The sequence below is a fragment of the Cardiocondyla obscurior genome, linkage group LG10 (assembly GCF_019399895.1).
Source record: "Cardiocondyla obscurior isolate alpha-2009 linkage group LG10, Cobs3.1, whole genome shotgun sequence".
Classification (NCBI taxonomy): Eukaryota; Metazoa; Arthropoda; class Insecta; order Hymenoptera; family Formicidae; genus Cardiocondyla; species Cardiocondyla obscurior.
Window position 1 is genome coordinate 3839796 of NC_091873.1, and position 15552 is coordinate 3855347.

Genomic DNA, 15552 nt, shown 5'->3' on the forward strand with positions numbered 1-15552 from the left:
ACGTTAAAGCGCCGCGTGTGTGGAAGTGGCATTGCGCGGGGGCGGAAGCGGTGCGGAAAGTCCATTTCGGAAGGCTGCGTCCGTCATTTGGGACGGGGAGGCCGACGGTTCGGTGACGAGGGCGCGGGGCTGGCATCGTCGGGAAAGCCCGCGCGCGCGGGGCTCGCGGGGTTCGTTGCCGGAAGTCGCGGCGTTCGTCGGACCGGAAGCGAGCGGGATCGTGCCTGGCGAAGTGAAACGCAAGTCGGCCCTCGGGAGTGCCGTCCACCATTTTGGGTGCGCAGAGGTTATTCCGTGTCCCGCGGAGGCGTCGGGACGCCCGCGACATCCTTCTTCGGAGTGATCTCTTCTCCTTTCCACTCGCTCTTCCGCATCCTCCCAATTTATCTGTCGGGACGGCGTTGCCGGGCGAGCCAGGGAAGAGCGAGCGGTTTCCGGAGAGGAATCCGTGCCGTTGGAGGCTGAGAATCAGCTGGACCGTCCCAGCGCGTCGTCGGAAAGATCCTGGAACGTCCCCGACGCCGCGGAACTCGAGCCATTTTTACGCGCTGCATGCCGGGAGGAGCGGCTCTCCCGCTGGAAACTGGGTTACCGCGTCGCTTCCGCTCGAATTCCTCCTTCGTTCGTCACCCGGAGGCTCGCACTTTCGTGGATTGAGAAACGTGCTCCCTGCCCTGCGTAGAACTCAGGGTAGAGAACTGCACGCGCGGGGTCGACGACGGTCATTCGAGTGAAGGATAATCCGCGCAGGCAGGGGAGAAATAAAGGCGTGGGTACGAGATCTCGGAGATGAGGAAAAGTGGTGCGTCGTGTGACTAACGTTCGTCGAGGATGGTGATGCGCGGATTTGTACGTTGATGCGTCAGATATTGTGCTCAGCTCTGCTCTGCTCTGGGTGGATTCGTCGCGTAATTTTGTGCGGAAGCAGCGTGCGTTGACGCGTCACGAGAGAGGCTAACCAGTGGCTGGGTTTTCAGGTGGCGGAGACAGTGCACGGATGGGATGGACGGATCGTAACAATCGTCGAGAAGCGTCATGCAGGAAGACGAGAGGCGCACGGATTAGTCGATGAAGAATAGGCAGTGCTTTCTATCATCACGGCGGACTTGGCGGCGTGTGTTATGCGGTCAGAGGAGATTCGTGTGCTAACAACGAGGAAATGCCCCGACACTTAAGACTAATTATGCCGAAGGCGGCGGTAATTGATCTGGGTTGAATTGGTGAAGTTGCCGAGGAAAATCGTGCAGAGGCGCGCATCCGCGTGCCGCTTGATTTGCCGGACTCATCGAAAATAATTGCGCAGGTAAAACGGGCTCACTCGTCGAAGAGATAAACGCGATCGGTGTGCGTGGGGTTATGCGAAAGTTGTGCGCGAACGGTTTCCGCGGGTCGGTGTACTTGTTGATAAATACCGGGCAAGTAGAAAGGACTGACTTTACGGAGACGAACGCCGAGAGAATCAAGACTGTGCGCGGAATAATTAATATTTCTACCGAGGAATGGTGTGCAGGGCAAATAGGCGGGTGTTCAGCGAGGAAATACTTGGCGGTACCTGCGTTCGATATCGAGTAATTAATTACCGAAGGAAATGACATGCAGATCTTTTTGCTAGAAGAGAAATTTGTACTTGGAGAAAAGTGACCGTTCAACGACGACATTTTCTCGGAAATGGATGTAAATTTGCGTTTTTCATATCCCGAAAAATATGACAAGTTAGTATCTCCCATAATAAAAGTGATAAGTATTGTTTTGCTGAGAGAAACCACAGGTTTATGTCAAAAATGAGAAATTCCTTCAGTTAAAATACGATGCTATTTGGATCGCTTGAAAAAACTACACTTGCGTGCTACGGAAAATCAAGACGCGTGAGAAATTCTTATCTAAAGAAATAACTTGTACGCAGGAAAGTATTAAGGGCGAGTGTAAGTTTCGTTTGCTCAAGCAAAATTCTTTTCCTTCTAAGTTAAGCGAAGGAATCCCGTTTGTTAAAAAGAAAAGTTGCGAATTTTGTACACCGTGAAAAACTGGAGAATTCTACTTGCCCGAGAAATGTCTTCTAAACCGTTAATCCTTAATCCCGCCGAAGACTCGTTCGTCAAACAAGAAATATCAAGATTCGTTCTTACCTAAGAAATATTGTCCCCACCGGAGGAAATGGTGACGTGCAAATTCGCGACGATAAAGACTAGACCCTCCTTTACAATTTCAGGTGAAGGATCTCGCTAATAATTGGAAATGCGTCATCAGGAAAATAAATCTCTCGTAAAAGTGCAGCGAGGGTTTGTGGAAAAGGAGCGATCGTTAAAGCACCCGTGAGTCTTATGGAGCGGCAATTAATGGATCTTAATGGAAGGAGGATGAATCTGACGAATCTTGTTCGGAAAAGTCGTCAAGTGTATTACTCTTCAATGGACATGGCCAGAAATTAGAGACCGGCAGAGCGTCGGGGACGATGGAGATCGAGTGATTTCGGCAGAGGACCGACAAGTAGTTTTAGATGTTTTGTATCAGCCGGCGAGACCGATCGAATGCGTCAATTGTTAGTGCTTCGGAAAGTGCTCTCCCGATTCTCCTCGCCAAAGGATTACGCGTGGCGACCGGATTCCACCGTTACGAGAGACGTAAGTACCTCATCACGCCATTTTGTCTTGTCGAGATAAGTGTGAGTAGAGATTAATTGAACGAGTCTTTATAAGAGATCCGTGAGAAAGTTGAATCAGCAAGAAAAAAAAAAAAGGTTTAATTCTAAATAGTTGGTTAAAAAGCTTTTGCTATTTTTATGTCTAAACGAGTTGTACACTAAAAAAAGAACACTATTTTTATTATTGCAAGACTAGTAATAAATTGAGAGAATTATCGAATGACTATATATTTAGTTTATTGTGCTGAAAGGGTAAAGGAATTACTTTTAAATTGTAAATGCTACATCCTGCAAGTTATTTTATTTAAAATTGAAAAACAAAGGGAATAAGATATCGTAGTTGCTACATAGTTAAATTAATTCGTCAAATTTTGTGACAATAAACAAATTAATTACCCAACTTCAATAACATAAAATTTCTCTTATAACGTATTATTTACAAAGAGATTTTTCTGCAAATATTTTCACAAAAACAAAATATTATTTTTACAAACAGGTCAATGTTCACCGTTCGATATATTTTAAAATAAACGATATTTTTTTTTAATATAAGTTTTTTGAGACGTGAAAAAATAGCAAAGTTTTTCAATCAATATTTTGTTCAAAACATTGCATGCCCAATATTGAGTAATAGAAAAAGAATTTCTCGAATTTGTGCTTTCGAGAAAAAACTCTATTAATACCTATTGCTAGCGCAGCTAGCGCAAGTCTTATTTTGATAAAAAAAAATAAAATAAAATAAAAACTGCTACATGCAACCTTTTATATGCATTACATTCTTAACGATGTAAATCGTGACGATAAAGTTTAGAAAGAAATAATCAAGGCAATCGCAAGTTTTATACGAAAAGTGTTGAAACGACATTTCCGTTACGAAATAAACAGCAACTTAAATTTTCGAGTTTTCCCTCGAGAGAAGGGAAGATGGGGGCGTGACGGAGGTGAAAGAGCACGGCCGAAACAGGGTCAGGAATCAGTACAGTGGTAACCTGCAGCCCCCATCTCACTCCCATGCACCGGTACACAGTGCCTGAGGAAAACGCTAACCTACATGCTCGTTCGTACGGCAAATCATATTCAGTTCGTAAAATGAAAACCACCCGCGATGCACACGCCATCGCATCCGTTTCTGTGTCCCTCTCGCTACCCCGCTAGCGGCTGGCACGACGTAGAGAATCGTCTTTCAGAGAAAATCCACGAAGGCTTGATTCCAAGCAGGGCTTCCCTTCTCTGTAATGTTCTTGTATCCACTCATACCTAGAAACCTTAACGTTTGGATTAAAATTCCATTAATATTGAACATTTCTATGTCGTATACATGTGCGTGTTAGTAAATACCAGGAAATATCAACGAATATACAAAGTATATTAATATCAGCTAAATACAGAACGGTTATTCGTATTGCAGTTCTTTTAAGTTGTACATTTTCACTCATGTAATTAATAATGTAGCTTATCTACTAATCTCGTGAGAGAATAAAAAGATATCGGTGAGCCATGTATATCGCCAACCATGTATATTTTTTTTTGCGAACACGAATATGGGCTTAAATAGATATTAATATATACGTACGATCGTATATTTTGCTCTTTTTTCCTTGGTATTTACATGGTTAACAAAAATCTTCTGCATAGTTAATGGACTTAACGCAAATGTAGGAGAAACTTAATTAGAGAAAAGAAAACATGCAAGCTAGTTTACAGTAAAAAAGCAGAGTTAAACATTAATAGGATAAACTAGAGTCTGCAACAGGAGAATAACAAGAGAATTTTTTTTTCTTTCTTTTTTTTTCCAAAATAACGATCCTATCGCGAAACTAATTACCGTACGATTCCCATTGGTCTCATAAATATTTGTTTGTTACTCGATGTTTATTTTATTAATTGTCATTAATCAACGGACTAGTAATGCGGCGCAATATCCACGGGGAGCATATAAATTTGTTATTAGAAGCAGGTTTGTGTGTTTTATGTTAAATCACTCGTAATGATATTATTAACAGTGTTATAATTATTATTTGGGAAACATCGATGATAGGAAGATTAATCTAGGCAAAACGGAAATAGACCGGGTGAATAAATTCTGAGTAAAATTAATTCCATAATGCAGGAACAATAAATTTCCGATAATAGCGATAAAAATCTTTATATATGTATATATTTCCTTCTTTTGACGCTAAATAAATCTAAATGCAATATGTATTTAATGATAAATATTTGAAATTTAAGACGAGCAACTGCTTTCTTAGAAAACTTTGTCTATACGCGAAAGTCTCACCTAGGGAAAGGCTTTAGGTATTGCAGTTTTGAGTCGTTTCTTCTGATACGCTCTGTATAGATAATGTCTAAGTTGAAAATCAATAACTGATAGAACGATTCGTCTTCAATGGCGGTGTTGAACCCAGGACGAGGGAAAAGAGGGACGGGAGGAGAGAGAACGCAAGTGGCGATGATCGCACTTCTTTCAGCATCGAGATCATTACGGTAGTGATTTGTGGCGCCATTAGAGAGGCGCACCCGAAATGCGTTTCTGAAAAGCGGAGGTCCGAAATTAATCGTTGGTGGCCGGCGCGGGGGGCGAGGGCAGCATAAATTCCGGGCAATCCGTTTCGTGCCGGGGAAATTTTTCGGCTTTGAAATGGCCGAAATCCGCGTACCGAAACGAAAAGTTTCACGACAGATAAAGAGCGCGTTTATTGCTGATCTATCATCCTTGTGAAGCTCGCACTTTATTTCTTAGAATCTCGAACGATGAAGTTACGTAACTGACAAGTTGGTTCTTTTTCAAAGAGTTTTAGAATTCTTGCGGCACATTTTGAAATAATATTTCAAGCAATAATTTCCTTTTCTCGAATGATAAAATATTAATTTTAATTATTAAATATAGGAATTATTGAGAAAATTACATTAGAGAATTTTGTTTGATTTCTTTGGTTATAACAAATGTTCACGTTATAATTTTACCGCGAGAGTAGAATTTATTTCGCAAATTATCTAGGACGAGTCCGAAATGAATGTGATTTAAACCAAAAACAGAACTCGACATTAGGATTTAGGATAATCCCGGAAAATCCAGTACGTCTGACAAATTTATAACAATTTGTCAGTGTATAATCAGTGTAAAATTGAACATATGAATCTTTACAGTTGAATTTACGATAAATGAGAAGCGAAAGTGCATATTTTAGGTACTTTTTTTGTTTTTGTTTTTTTTTTTTCTTTACACATTAGACATTCATTACTGATAACTAATTAAATTATAATAATTTAATAATCTATAACGGTCAAAAATAGGATAAAAAAAAAAAGAAATTTTATTATTTTGACTATTAATTTTCTTGTTATTTTTAATCGTCCTTTTCAAATAAAAGCAAAAATCTGATAATATTTTTTTGACGAGGGTTAAAAAGAAGGTGAGGAGTAAAAAGTGACAAGTATTGGAGTTGCGAGTTGGCCAGGTGAATAGGTACGGACGGTGGGCGAAATTTTAATCACTCGCAGTTGCGCTTTTCTGCTGCACACCGTGCATTGTGCTCGTAACTTTAAGAAAGTATAACGACGGCCGATGCGCACGGAAGAATTGATTTAGTATTGTGTGCCGTAAAGTAGCGAGACGGTGACCCCTTTTCTCTAGCGAAATCGATATACACACTTCGATACACACGCACACGTTACCCAAGCTCACTCTTACCGTGCACTCACCCTGTCCTTTACAAACGTACACAAACACGCACGCACACACATACATACGGATATACCCCTCGAACACCCGATCTATTTCGCTCCTTCTCTCGTCGCCCTCTTCTACCTGTCTTCCCTGAATTAAAATGTCGACTGAAAGAGCCCTTCAACTTTGCATCGTAATCTATATATATTGCACTTTTCCATATTTTGTGTCTAAACGAAATAAATTTGAGGCGATCCGAGAAAGAAAATGTTTAGAGTAAAACGCGATGGAAGTTTAGTTTCCACAATTTATAACTGCATTATGTGTCGAATTATTATTCATCGCTAGGCAATTGATAATATTTGTGGATAAGTATCACGTATTGGTCAGCTTCTACCGTTGTGTTTTATGATGAAATATAAACCGATATGTAAAAGATTGAGCTCAACGGAGAATCTTCTCTTATTACATTTTTGTTTTATATTACGTTTGTACATATTTCGTAATTATTATAATATACAAGGTATATTACGCTATTGTACTGTAATTAATCAAAATCTTGGATTGTTAATCAGAGCGTTATAACGCTGGTCGACTTTTTAAAATTATATTTGAACTTAATAGCCGTATTATTTAAATAAAAATGTCGAATGGGAAACAACGCATAAACTTTTACGAAAGTGCGTTCTACGTTAGTCATTATTAAAAACGGAAGAGGTTAAATGATAAAGAAAATCTGATATTTCAGTTCTCTGCGGAAATAGCTGGGAGGGAAATGTGCTCACTCTTTAAAATAGAAAACGTGACGTTTATGGAAAAGAGCTTTAGGGGAAATACTTCTAAGTATGCTAAATAAAAGACAGTTTGTTATCCGTACTCAGCGTCGGATAGTGACATGACGTTTGTGGGATGGGAAAAAGAAAAAAAAAAAAGAAGATTTCAAAAATGTTCCGGTTTTTTAACCACTTTCTCGAATTCGCCTGAAATTCCCCGCCGCTAATGGCATTGAGACTAGAGTCCCCGAGCTGTCTGAAGATATTTCATGGTGATTCACGGGCACATCCTGCAGGACCGGTAATATTCCCGGGTACAGGGGGAGAGGGGAAGAGTAGAGAGAGAGAGAGAGAGAGAGCGAGAAGGGGCAACGGGGGAGAAACGCGACAGCCACCTCCCGATGTAAATCACCCCTCCCCTCCTCCCACTCTTGTCGGCCAGAGGGCGAACAAAGTGGATGGGAAAACCCAGGACGTCTCTTTTCCCGAAAAATAATTCCGACGAGCCGGCTTTTCCATTAAAAAGTTTGATTCGCGGATCTGTAGTCAGCATACCTACCCTAACTTCACTGAAAAAGGGAAGTTTGCCGTTCATTCTCGGAGGTGTAAGGTGGAGAAGAGCATGACGGAGACTCTTTGGCCATTTTTCGAAGTCCGTTTTATCTTTTGTTTCTGCAATGTTGCGAGCATGTTGCGAAGTGTATTTTCGTTTAAAATTCTAGAACTTCGGAGGTTCCGTAGCATCGCAGCTATATTGGATGGCGACGTCAGGAACGAGAAATCGTGCGTCATGTTTTCTTGCGATGAACAAAGTCAAAGTATACAGAAAGAAAGAAATTTTGAAGGAAAAGAAGTTTTTTTTTCCTATATTAATTTTGTATTTTCGATTCTGACATATAAAACCGTAACTTGCCTTTGATTATTTAACATATAACTTTTCTAACATCAAAACAAAAATGTTTGATTTTTATTTTTTATATTTTTTTTTAAATTAGGAAACTATTTAAAGTAATTACAATAATTCACGTTAATTTTCTTAACAACTTTAATTACTTAAACTTTCGCTAACTTCCTGAAAACTACTGCCTCTTGTTTGCCTAATTGCTAAATTTTCGTTTGTTTCGATCTCCGAAGAAAGTAAATAACAATTTTTTCCTAAATTTACTAATGCAGAAAAGTTGAAGTTGAAAGTTTTCACAAGATTTTTTTTCCCACCAGAGTGCAGGCAAGACGACGAGCATTGGTTAAACAAATTTTGAAAACATTCTTTTCAAGCGAATTAGAACTTCTTCTTTCGTTTTTCCGAATTCCTCAGTAGTTACAGTCTTTTACCCCTTTGCCGTCCAACACCATCTCCGGGTCAATTTGAGGGAAGAGGTGCGCGGCCGTCAAAGTCCCGTCTAACTTTAAACGACTTCGAACCCCCGGCACCTTCTCATCGTTGGGACGAGAGAGGCGTCATTCTTGTCGTTCTTGTCGTTCTCATCGTTGTCGTAGGCGTCGGCCTCTTTTCGCAATAGCACAGTTCGCAAAGTCGCGATGGTCGCTGATAAAAGTTACGTCATTTACTTCTTAGCTTGCACTTCTCCCTTTCACGCTTTCTCAGGCAAACGGTGTGACAGACGTAAGGCTACAAGACGAGAACCGAAATATGAGAATAGAGTTCAAAGGGAAGGGAAAGGGGGGAGGGGGAGGGTAAAAAAAACCTGTAGTTTTGTTAAATACTTTGGATTAAATTCTCTGCATATTAAAACGAATATACGTGGTATAAAATACCAAATATTTTGCAGGCTTTGCATTTTTGCAATTTCTCACGGGAGCGTATAACTAGAATAGTTTTTATTTATTTCTCTATTGCATAATTTGGTGATGTTGTACGAATTTTATTTTAAATAAAATTTTTGGCGTGAATTTTAGAATAATTTTTGTACGGTGAAATATTAACTCAACTTTTTATATTAAAAGTTTAACCAGGCTTCTCATAAACTTTAGAATTTTTAGCGTTATTCTTTCTTTTACTGCTACATTTTATTGTATTTGTAACAATTATATTAAAACATATAGTTAATAGGGTTATTATAAAAAAAAAAAAAAATGTGATTTTGATTGATTAAAATTAGGAGTTGTTTAAAAACACTTTTATAGTTTTGGCCATAAGGATAATATTATTACTGATAATTTAAGTTTAAAAACTGACTGCAACCTGACAAAGGGGTGCGCAAAGTGAAATGCGGAAGATGAGGATGGAGTGAGAAACATCGTTCACCGGAGACACTCAGCCTTTGCGGCGAGATGATGAGGGGTGCAGGGGATGAAATAATGTAGAGGATAATGCAACTGGGTTTATTGCACTCCGGGAGACGATGTCCTCTCGCATTGTCTCTAAGGATCTGAATATTCCGTTTGCTGTTGACCAAATTTATGTCGGGTATACAATCAGGATAGTTTCACATGAAAGATGAATTTAATTTACTTATCATATAATATAAGTAATAAATTTAGGATATTAAATATTTTAATTAAACTTCCTTCTAAGGTTTTGGAAAGACACGTCTTTATAAAAAAAATATAATAAAATAAATGAGACAAGTAACAAAAAAAATTTGTAAATAACATTGTGAAGAAACACGGTTAGTTGTGCGTGTGAGTGACGTGACTTTAAATTAACAAATTATAAATTGTACGTTTTTGCTTTACTTTGTCCCATTTTCAATAACGCGGTAATAATAAAATTAGATAATAAATAATTAAAAGGAAAAAATTATTGCCGCGTCGCTGAAGACGGTTCAAAGTAAACTTGGGACGTACGTCGTTAATTAAAAAAGTTACATTAACTCGTACACAACTAACCGTCTTTGACTTTAAAACCCAACTTTTATATTACCCATTAATTTTAATATGAATAATCAATAATTAATTAATTTTTTATTTAAAAACAGCAAGCTTAAAAAATTTATTTTAGTCATTATATTATAAATTAATGTGTTTATAAGAAGAAATTTATTGCGATTGATATTACGATTCAAAAAAATTAACGCTTGACGCTTTCGAAGCACGTTGTGTTAATATTTAGATATGCAGCGTACCTAACGTGCATTGGAATGATAAGAGTGCCTTTTGGTTGTTACAGAATCCCTGGTATGCGTAGTACGGGCGTAGGGCTCGTTCCGGGACTAGTGAAGGGATCAAAGGAGGGTCGTCTGGCCGCTCTCGAGCGGTTCGAGGGCCGGTGAGCACGAAAGGGCGAACAACCACCTTGCCGACGACCAGCAACCCTCCCGTCCGTCACTGTCGACGAACAACAGAACAGGTTAGTACATAATTGAACTATGTAAACCCTCGATAGCGTCACGTTATTTAAAAAACTCACTTTGTTAGTGAACGACATATTTTTATTAAAAGGAAAAAAAATAGAGCTCTACGTAGAAAGTTTTTCGGTATTATTCGGCTGCAAGGGCGCGATCTAATGCTAGAGACAAGGCATGCGAATTATGATGTCGAACCTGCACGTGCGAGTTGACGTTTTACGTGGCTTTAAAGGGATCGATTGTCTCTTCGAGCGGATGTTTACACCGGGAATCGCGGAGCGTGTGGAAACGGGTTGAAAAGGTATCGAAAACTTCGGTGGAAGGGCTTATCTCGATGCATACGAAGGAAGGAGGTATTCTATTATATGTTCTAACGGAGGGTGTCTCCTGATCGCTCGGTTAGATGCATGGTAAACAGAGCTATTTGTCAGACGTACCGTCGCATCGTTCACCCATGGGTAGTTTCGGAAGATGATTTAATAGGTGTCATATTAATTACAAAATTTTTATAAAAATATTATTTTAATCTCTGTCGGAGAAAGAATTTCGATTAAATTCAAAATTTATCGCTGGCTAGTTACAACTATGAATCATACTTGACCAATTTTGTCTAAAATAAAAAACACAGTCGGGACAATTAGAATTTATATGTTACGTAATGGACAAATATTATTTTGCAAGTACCATTGTTATAAAAATGAACGGAAGTCAGCTGTTCTTTCGAAAACCTTGTTGACCATGTTATTGTCCTGAGTTTTTTTATCTCCACGTTGCTAAATGCGATGGCGGGCTTTCGGGGAAAACTTTTCCATCCTCTCCGGTGATTTAGAGCGGTTAGACATTTTTTGTTCCGCCTCAAGTACGCGAGGGGATGGCGGATCGCGAAGTTACGGAAGTAGACCGGGCAGGGCTGGTATACACTGGCGACTGTTTGAACTTGTCGAAGAATGTCGAGGTTCACAAAGACGCCAGCCGTCGAACGAAGGATCATGGGAGTTGGAAGTTGTGCGGGGCCCCTCGGGCAGGACCATACCGCTGGAAACCCGGTCATGCCTCGCGACGCATTTCTCAAAGCGCATTCAGAGAGAAATTGCATTGTTTCCGAGAATTGTTACAGCGAACGTCAACTTTTGCCATTGGCTATTATTCATATTCACGATTAGGTAAACGTAAAAAGAAGCGGAACGAAGTCACTTTCCGTTGCAACATTTCAATTTTGTATTAAAAGAAAAAAAAAAAATTATAAACCTAATTAATTTAATAACACAGTATTTATCTTAGAGTCTTCACTGTAACTTGATGCATTTGTCAGGCTGCCTTCTTCTCTTAGCTTCCATCGTTTATCGTGCCAACGCGTTACTCGTGAACACACGGTTATTTACAATTGCGTAAATACTTTGCCACCAAAGTCACGATATTAAAGCAAATTCGTACAAAATTAGTAAAATTGAAGTACTTAATGTAAAAAATAATATATATAATACAAATTTTTGAATATTCAGCGATTTTAACTTACCGTTGTAAATTAATAAAACTTGACAAATTGATTAGACTCGAAATGAAAATGGAATAATAATAAAAATTGAAGGTCTGACGTGCAAGGGGAAAAACTAAATGGAACTGGATGATGTAGAACTAAAATGATGTTAAAATAGAAACAAAATTACGGCGCCTACCAGGGCGAACGAAAAATAATGGAACGGAATTCTCTCCCGGGAGTGAGGTGCACGCGTTTCGAGATTTCTCGGCGACCAGTCACGCTCATCGTTCAACCCTATCTTCCCAAGAATGATTTATCTACCCCGTGAGAGGGTCAGGATGATCAATCTATATCAATCGCAACTGCGTGATAAAACCGAAAGCAATTTCTTCCGCGGAGATAACGGCTTGTCTTCTCAACTAGCCCTGTGGATGGGTTAGCGACACGAAACCTGTCTCTGCCCTGAAAATCAACCCTCCCCTCGCCATCCCGGCTTTTATCATACTACTTGCGTGCAATAGTAATTCATACATAAAGATTTATTTACCCGGAATCTGTATTTACAAAAACATAGTCGTTGAATAATTTATTTATTTAAATGTACAGGTAGATATATAAATCTATAAATTCATAAATAGTTAGGTAAAAGTTTTATTCTAAAGTGGTGCTGCCCCGAATGGAAATTCATCTAGGTATTCTAATTTTGCAGCTAGTTGTTAAATCGCGCAGATTAGATATATTCCTTAGCTAGTTTTAATTGTATAGGATTCAAAAAGGGAGATTGTGTTATTAAAAATCTCTGGCTCAATGCTGGACAGTTTTACTAAACAGTTACGAGATAAACCACGGATTGGTTATCTAAGTTATTAGACTCAATTTCCACTCGAGTGATTACATTACATTTCGTTTTCGAAAAGATGCGCAATCATAACGTTTTGAAATACCGAAAGAAAAATATTAAAGTATAAAAAAATATTTGTCGGCGAAATAAAATTGCTTTGAAGCATTAATTTCAGAGAAAGTCAAACGCAAACTTTTAAGATAAAGCGCTCTGCGGATACTATCGCGGCTTTCGATGCGATCTGACGAGGGATTAATGCGAACGTTGAGTTTCAAAATAATCGCGACATTTCTCTTCGTGACGTCTTCTTGAGCTTTTACCCCCTAAAAGTTTATAGTTGTCGGCGCATTAATTAACGAGAATAATTGGCCGACAAAAAGCGGAAGACATCGTAGTTTATTTTCGATTAGGATCCGCGACAACTCGCGGAATTTCAAGGAAATAAGAGCGACGATGCAGGCGGAATACTCGGGCCGGGTTTTTCCAGACGGCAGAAGGGGTGGAGGGCAAAGAAATAGGCGGGAGATCGGAAGAGACCGGGGTGAAAATTCATTTCCCTAATGGAGGCTGGAAGTACTATATACCTAACCGACGGTGACTAAACAATCCCTTCCTTCTTCATCCTTGCTCAACCACCCAATATGATATACGCGATGCTCTACCAAAAGGATCTCGGTTGAACAATTACACAGGTTGTTACCCTATTGCTCAGATTGGATGTGGATCTCGTGAGTGAGAAGTGAAATATATTTCAAAAAATATCGGAACATCGAATAATATTTATTACATGATGTATATATATGTTTTTTTTTGTTTTTTTTTTTATTAAGAATGAGTGTCATACATTGTTATAAAAAAATATATGTGATTTGCCAGTAATAAAAAATTTATATAAAATTATATAAGATAATATATTTATCACGTTTAATAATGAGGTTCTTTCACTTACTATTTCTATAATACTACCTAATTTTGGCAGGGTGATTTTACATTTTGTACAGCTGGCAAATTATATGTAATTTTTTTTTTTTTTTAATTAATTTTTGACGTCTGGATTTCGGAAATATTTTGAGAGTTGCTACGAGACACGTCGTAATAATACGATAAGCTAATGGCAGAAGAGCGTTGAGCACTTGAGGGTATGTAATTAAATACGGCCGAATTTGAGCTGGTTATGCAAAAGCCACCTCCGCGAGATGTAATCGCGCGGAATATAATATGCCGCTGGCGATAAATAATATCGCGGAAAAGGAGATGGGTGAAAGAGCCGGTCGGGGGTCGGGAAACGGGAACGGCACCGTCGGCTGTCGCGGCCATTAATCAGATGAATTAATTGCGCTCATTAACGCGCCACACTATGGGCGCGATGGGAAATGACTTTTTGTCACCGTTGTTGTCGCCGCGCCAGGAATTTCCTGCTTGTTGCATTACCTTGCTCGTCGATAAGAATGCTAACTTATAGAAGTACAAATGTAAAAAGATTTTTAATTTAATGCACGGTGCGGTAAGAAGTTAAAGGCACTTTGTTTTCTTTTAATATTGACTACTTGATAAATTTTCGATAATATAATTGAAACATTGTTTTGTTTCTTTAATATCTCGTTAATACATACATTTTAGTATTCATATTAAGTTCATGTTAATTAGAAGTAATTATAATAATGTTAAAGATATAATGGTTGATTAAATATAGAACTATGAACCTATACACAATACATACATTTATCTCGGGGTAAAATTAATGATACATGATATTGTTATAGAAAACACGATGTATGTTTGTTATTGGATGTAGTATTGAAAACGTAATTCGAAAAGGTAATTATTATTGCAGATTTCTTCAATAATTCAGTTAGTGTAATGCAGGTAGTTTCTAATAAAAAAAAAAACACAGATTTTTAAGCTTCTTAAAACGCGAAGTTTTGCGTTCTCTTTCATAAATTATAACTGCCATAGATAACGAGCGTTTTCAGTTTTTATTTTGATTTGAGCTGCAAACCGGTTAAAAAATGTAATCACTAGTTTCGATCTTAACATATACCGGCGATAAAGCTACCAAATTATCCAATCTACCTATTGGGTTTACCTACTTTCTGCCGTATTTTAATTCCTTTTTTCTTTTTTCTTTTTCGTATTCTGTGGTCTATCGCGTGACGTACGCTTCCGTCGTAAAGTGCCCGATTATTGGCAAATAAACGTTGCGTCTTGCTCGGACGACTTTTTATCATGCGATAAAATGTTTAACGGCTACCCGTTCTCTTTCCTCCCCCCACTAGCGTCTTTTCCGACGCTGCGAAATTCATTTTCCTCCGGTTTGTCGAAGGGGCTGCAAAAAAAAAAAAAAAAAAAAAAAGCACGGGGAGGGAGGATGAAATATGAATCTAGCCATCGAAAAATTCCTGCGAGATGCGGAGGGACACACAAAGAACGGGAGGAAGACGAGTCATAAAACGAATAAAGGGCCGGAAAGGTCGGGAAAAATAACACGCAAATTTCCGGCCGGAATTCGCGATCCGCAGTCGCGCACCGCGCTTATAAAACCGCGCTCGTTTTGATCTCATCGATTTTATGGGAATAATTATTTGATAATTATTTGCGGATAAATCGATTAGCGTAAAGTGATGCGTGACTGACACATAAATTACGGCTTGATGACAGTTATTCGAGAAAATTATATGCTACGATATTAATTTGCCATTAAATTATCTGTTTGTTTGTTATCGGTCATATTGGACGCGAAGCCTTTTAAGAAAGGATTTAATACACGAGTCGCGAATAATAATACCGGCTAATTGAGAAAGCGAATTAATTATTTCTTGAATTCTGATCGGTTACGTCGGGA

At 38.8% G+C, this 15552-nt stretch overlaps 1 protein-coding gene across 5 annotated transcripts in view; it reads left to right on the forward strand.

The window, feature by feature from the left end:
• Positions 1–15552, forward strand: part of Rho-5 (rhomboid-5) — a 76837-nt gene that overhangs the window by 7641 nt on the left and 53644 nt on the right. For 2 of the 5 annotated variants that reach the window (XM_070662178.1, XM_070662179.1), the window contains exons 2-3: positions 978–2621; positions 10212–10391. The gene's annotated coding sequence lies outside the window, so the exon portion shown is untranslated. Of the gene's footprint in view, positions 1–33; positions 2622–10211; positions 10392–15552 lie in introns of those variants that run through there. The other 3 variants (XM_070662182.1, XM_070662181.1, XM_070662180.1) reach the window with 2 other exon arrangements.